The following is a 5,580-nucleotide window of genomic DNA, read 5'->3' as shown; positions in this document are numbered from 1 at the left end:
TTATCAATATTGGTAGAATGGCAGATGACATTGTATTTAACATAGAGGTATCTATAAATTGAATATAGGCAGAATTAGATTTTTTACGAATTTTTGAAATTGCTCAAAATGCCATATACATGTACAAATGTGTATGTGCTAGTCAGCTCATGAAGAATGTTGTTTAGCCCACTTAGCATGTTGTGTGGGAAACCATGGGTATGCATCATAGGAAGGGTTAGAGAAATAGAGAAAAAGGCTCAATGTTAAAATGTTAATGAGAGATAAACACTGTGGATAATAGACAATAGTAATAGTAATAAGGCATAATAGTAACAGTAATACACAATGTTACAAGCACTAACAGTGATCCATAATACTAAAGGTTTGTGAAAAATTACATATTGCTTAAAGGTTACACAGTAATAGTAATAGTATCAATAGATTTACTTAACTATGCATATCCATATAATATAATAGTGATGTACGCTGTAATGCATTCCCATGGCTGTCACAACACAAATACAACACATACATCTAGCTATATATTACTTAGCATGCAAGTGCAAATCTTAAACAAACTGAAATCTGATGTCTATTAAGATACTACAACAGATACTATTAAGATACTATAAATCTGTTCACTATTACTTATAATTATTATTTCATAATTTGGCGTAGATGGAGCAAGACTACATGGTTAGTAGTGTAATTAATAAAACTGCTAAATGAAATTTGCAAACACCAGTATTATGTAGATCTATCACTGTAGCTATGTATACATAATGTGTTGACAAACAGTAATAGTCCATGCAGCAACAATTATACATGCAATAAGTGTTCTACAACACTCAAACTACTTTAGAACCTTAAATTACTTTAAAATAGTGGCTGTGTGTTGCCGCTACTGTAGTAGCCTAATCAGTAATATAGACCTATAGATCGAGCACCAATATCCTCCATCTTGCCTTCAAGGTGTGGCTCGAATCGAAGGTGCAGGTGCTAGGCGTGTCTATAAGGTAAGAAGTATTGCGGTATTGGCAATGCAGAACATTTTTATATTTTCCCCATTCATTTAATGGGGAAGGTTTCCGGATCGGGTGGTTCATTCTAAAAATACAATTAAGGTAACTTTAATATTCATGAAAATTAATTAATTACTTAGACAATAATGGCAAGAGACTATAGTGTTACAAATTATTAATGTCAGCTTAAAGTCTCACATCATTAGGCCTGGGTGGACTAAAAGACTCAACTTCTCTTTCTAATGCAGCTTCAGCTTCTTCAGGAGTTGTGTACATAAACTGAAGCTTGACAGTTACCCTACTTCGACATCCTCCACCTAAATTATGCAAAATAAATAATGGGCTCAAACATGATCACTGTATGATTGAAATGTACATGTATGCAGTTCATTACTTGTTCATGATTAAGACCTTTCCATGTAGTAGGAAACACATTCTCACCAACCTATCATAATATAAATACAATGTACACATGTACATACAAATGTAACATTGTACACATAATAAATAACTTTAAAACATTGAAAAGGTAAGTACATGTACATGTATTTTGGCCAGGGAAGGCAAATCTATACATGTATTGTATAGAAAATTTATACATCTATACATGAATCTATAAATCTATGCAAATCTATTGTTGGGTGGCTGAATTTAAGATCATGAAACAATATCCTGAAATACTATGGTATTGTACACATGTACATGTACTAATAGTACTCACAGATTTATTGGACAATAGTTCAAAGAGATTAGTGAGTCCCTCAATGGTAAGTCCCTCATTCTCATTAATGAATACAAAATTATATTTTTACTATATTTTATATTTTTCAGATATTTTCCACATATATGAAACTTACCAGTATTTGGCAGTATGTAATACATATCAAACATATATATTATGTGAAATACATATGTTATACATAAACAACATAATTATATTTCTTTTTTCATAAATAAATTAACTGCAAAATATATTTCTTTTCTATAAAACATATATATAATGAACATAATACATATTAAATATAAACATATGGTATATATTGTATAATAAAGTTATAACTAAGTTATAAATAAAATATATATGCTTTCAAAGTAACTTTGTCCACCTTTTACTAAATTTCTTCTTGTAAAGACTTTGTCCACCTTTCGCTACTCACAGGGGAAAGAAGAGAGAGAGATAGTGAATAAGAGGGAACAAACGATATGCTATTTAAAATTAAACTGTATTTTTTGACAGCTATAATTTCCCTCAGTGTACTTATTAACAATCATCATGTCAATAATGGATAATATAATTTTATATACATTGTACAGTAACTTAAAGCAATAAAAGAGAAATATCAAAATTTCTAACTGGCAAATTTTACTGTTAGTACATATCTGAGTTCCCAATTTTAACTCACCACATATATGAGCCTCCTATATGAATAATGTTCAGTTCTCTATACCTCCTTGATAGCTTCCCATATGCACACATACTACAGACAAAAAGAAATAAGGATAAAGAGAAAAAGAAGAAATAAGAATTGTGTTATCACAATTCAGTAACATTATTGATGGCTCACCTTACATTAAACTATATAGAATTATAAAGGATTTACATAAGAAAAGGCCAGAGAAAAGAGGAGAGAACAAAAAAATGAGACAAAATAATAAGCTAAATTTCACTTTTTGTTGGAGTGAAAAAAGATTTAACAAATAACCTTTTAAATCTATGAAAGAGAAAGGGAGGAAAAGAGAGAGAGTATCACAGCTACAAGCATTATTGTTCCTTACATGTTGTGAGTAACAGATCAGAGAAATCGCCAAAATTTAACCTGTCAGTTTTGTAAAAAACTTTCCACCACCAAGCAAGTAACCAAGGCGACCCCACTATATAGTACAAGGAGATAATGGAGAGTGGAAGAAAAAGAAAGAACAATAACAATTAATACACAAGCCATGCATTAAAACTATAATAACAAGAACATTGATACCACCACTAATCTTACGTACTATCAAAAGTAAATATATTTTGTTGGTCACTGCTTCATCATTCTGTAAATAAGTTTCAATAGAGGAGAGGCAAGTTGAGAAGAGACAAGAAGAAAAGGAGATACGAGACAAAAATAATGAGAGGAAATGCAATATAAAATTTTACCTTGATATGAGTGAAAAAATAAAAGAGCACTTTCTTACATTCAAAGTTATACATACAGTATACAGAGACAAAGCTAGAGGAGAGAGAGAGACCATGATATTAATGAACTGTAGGCTAGGCAGTCTGGCATTGATAAATGCTATTAATTCCTTACATGCGTACGAGTTCTTTGGCTCTATAGTACTTCAAGCCACAACTTCATCACACTATGATTTGTTTTATTAGCCATGCACCAATTAGTTCAATCATATAGTAGCCTAGCTCATGGGATAGCGATTCATCCTGTTAAGAAAGGAGAAGAAGTGTACATCTTTATGAATGTGCATAACAATTGGCATTTTCACAAAATGTATCAGTGCAATCATACATTGACACACCCACTAAGGGCCATTACAATACAATGACATTGAAGAAAGTTACAAAAACTCAGTCACACACTCCTGCATATCAACCCATGCAATATCAGTACAGTACACATGAAACTAGCCGGAGAAACACTATACGGTAGGCTTGAAGTGGGGAACACACATCTAAAATTTAACACTATCCAATGTAACATTACAACTACATTAATAGAACACTTGTGACTTAATACTATACTAGCAAGACATTATATTGAGAATTGGCAATAAATCAGCCAAACCCTCAGGCTGACCGTGGCGCGGGGCAACTCAGTTAAACACTGAACCGCATTCCTCCAAACAGCAAGTCCACCCCATACTTATCGAGTAAAATTATGCGTGTACTCACAGAGAAATCAAGGCTTCACAGCTCGAGTGGCCATTGCTGCCAGAGTACAGGATTAACTCAACTTAACTGAATGAATAGATCACAGCTCCATGACCATGTTTCACTAATCACTATCACATGATGATAACACACGTGCTTGTACATTGCTCTGCCCACCTTGACTCTCCGCCATAAGGGCCCTTTTGTCAATTATGGTCACATATATGTAAGATAAAAATATATTTAATTCATATGTGAAATTGCAACATACATATAACATAATAATTAATGTATACGTAAGAAACAAGTCACTATGTATGCAAACATATATTTAAGACAAATATATATGTAACTTATATGTCACATATAAGCCACATACATTCTGCATATATATTATGTACGCAACATATAATTTTGTAGTACCTGGATAACCTAATGGAGCCATTAGTGAGTGCAACTCACTAATTAATTTGCAAAATTCTTCATACTTTTTCTTCTTTCAACTTCTTCTATCGTCAGGATAATCTTTTAAACAAGAGAACCGCTCGAGTTGGCTTTTACATCATTCCTTTGTGCTTGGGTCAAGGACCACAAAGGTAGTTTCAAAAAGAAGCAAGAACAGATAACAAAATGGAAGACAAAATCCAGCTGCAGACACCGCGTGGGTTTGTGGTTTGACACCATTTTAATTTATGCGCACGTGATCAGCATGAATATAATTAACCTAACCACACAATCATAACAGAATGCAATTTATTACATTAAGAAAAAAGAATGGAAACAAGTAAATAGAAAACATTAAAAATGGAAAAGTAGTAGGATTGAAGTGGAAAAAAGTAAGGAAACAAGAAGGTACTTGCAAACTGGTGTGGTAAAAATATCTTACACCACTGCATGAAGAATATAATCCAAAGCATCAGGTTTGCACACAGTGGGGTGAATCCTACTTAGTAACGCTACCGCGTTACTAATAGCCTTGGGTATTTTTCAGATCTTTTAAGTTTTCTTAAGATGGTCGTAACTTGAAAAATTGAAGTCAGAATTAGCTCAAATTTTCTACACGGCATAAGGACATCAATATGTATCAAAAATGTAATAAAAATTTGGGGTCATTTTTTAGCCATTTTTTGGAAAAACGCATGGGCTATAGCCTTGGGTATTTTTCAGATTTTTGATGTTTTCTTAAAATGGTTGTAACTTGAAAAATTGAAGTCGGAATTAGCTCAAACTTTCAACATAGCATTAGGACATCAATATGTATCAAAATGTAATAAAAATTTGTGGTCATTGGTAATGTCAAAACTTGACGTTGCCTCTTTCTCCTTCTCCTCCTAACGATTTCAATTTCTTTCCTTTTTTATCCAGTATTGTTACACAGTGACCATCACGCTCAGTTATTATAACAGGGCCGAATCTTATATACATTATATACAATCTTAAAGACATATGCTTTACATTTACAAATGTACACACACATGTATATGTAAAAATACATGTACATGTAAATTTTACTGTATGAATTACCTTAAGATGATCAATAAGATGAACTGCTTTCTCCTTTATCAATTTCAATCGATCGACTAAAATTTTTTCTAAAATAAAATCAAAAGTCATAAACAGTCTTTACTGTGCCTTGTACAAGTACCAGTAGTAATATCAATACTATAACACTCATAATTTCATAATTCCATTTCCATACTCTGTACC

The 5,580-nt window shown here is 32.3% G+C and overlaps 2 long non-coding RNA genes across 7 annotated transcripts; both read right to left on the bottom strand.

Annotated features, from left to right (window-relative positions):
- Window positions 1-394: 394 nt before the first annotated feature.
- LOC109588476 (uncharacterized) lies at window positions 395-1,842 on the bottom strand. The gene is made up of 3 exons (XR_002188182.1): window positions 1,726-1,842; window positions 1,399-1,449; window positions 395-1,321 (listed from the first exon to the last, which is right to left on the bottom strand). It is a non-coding gene; the product is annotated as an uncharacterized LOC109588476 (long non-coding RNA).
- Window positions 1,843-1,962: 120 nt separating this feature from the next.
- Window positions 1,963-5,497, bottom strand: LOC109588478 (uncharacterized). Of its 6 annotated transcripts, XR_002188188.1 has the most exons (11): window positions 5,398-5,497; window positions 4,051-4,073; window positions 3,895-4,004; window positions 3,299-3,426; window positions 3,145-3,217; window positions 3,000-3,041; window positions 2,781-2,876; window positions 2,673-2,716; window positions 2,570-2,580; window positions 2,408-2,482; window positions 1,963-2,153 (listed from the first exon to the last, which is right to left on the bottom strand). It is a non-coding gene; the product is annotated as an uncharacterized LOC109588478 (long non-coding RNA). The 6 variants fall into 6 exon arrangements; XR_002188186.1 differs by having other exon boundaries at window positions 3,895-4,073; XR_002188189.1 differs by lacking the exon at window positions 5,398-5,497 and having other exon boundaries at window positions 2,708-2,716; window positions 3,895-4,414.
- Between the last annotated feature and the right edge of the window lie 83 nt (window positions 5,498-5,580).

Source organism: Amphimedon queenslandica, unplaced genomic scaffold, assembly GCF_000090795.2.
Source record: "Amphimedon queenslandica unplaced genomic scaffold, v1.1 AMPQUscaffold_12067, whole genome shotgun sequence".
Taxonomy (NCBI): Eukaryota; Metazoa; Porifera; class Demospongiae; order Haplosclerida; family Niphatidae; genus Amphimedon; species Amphimedon queenslandica.
This window is presented reverse-complemented; position numbering and strand designations above follow the sequence as displayed.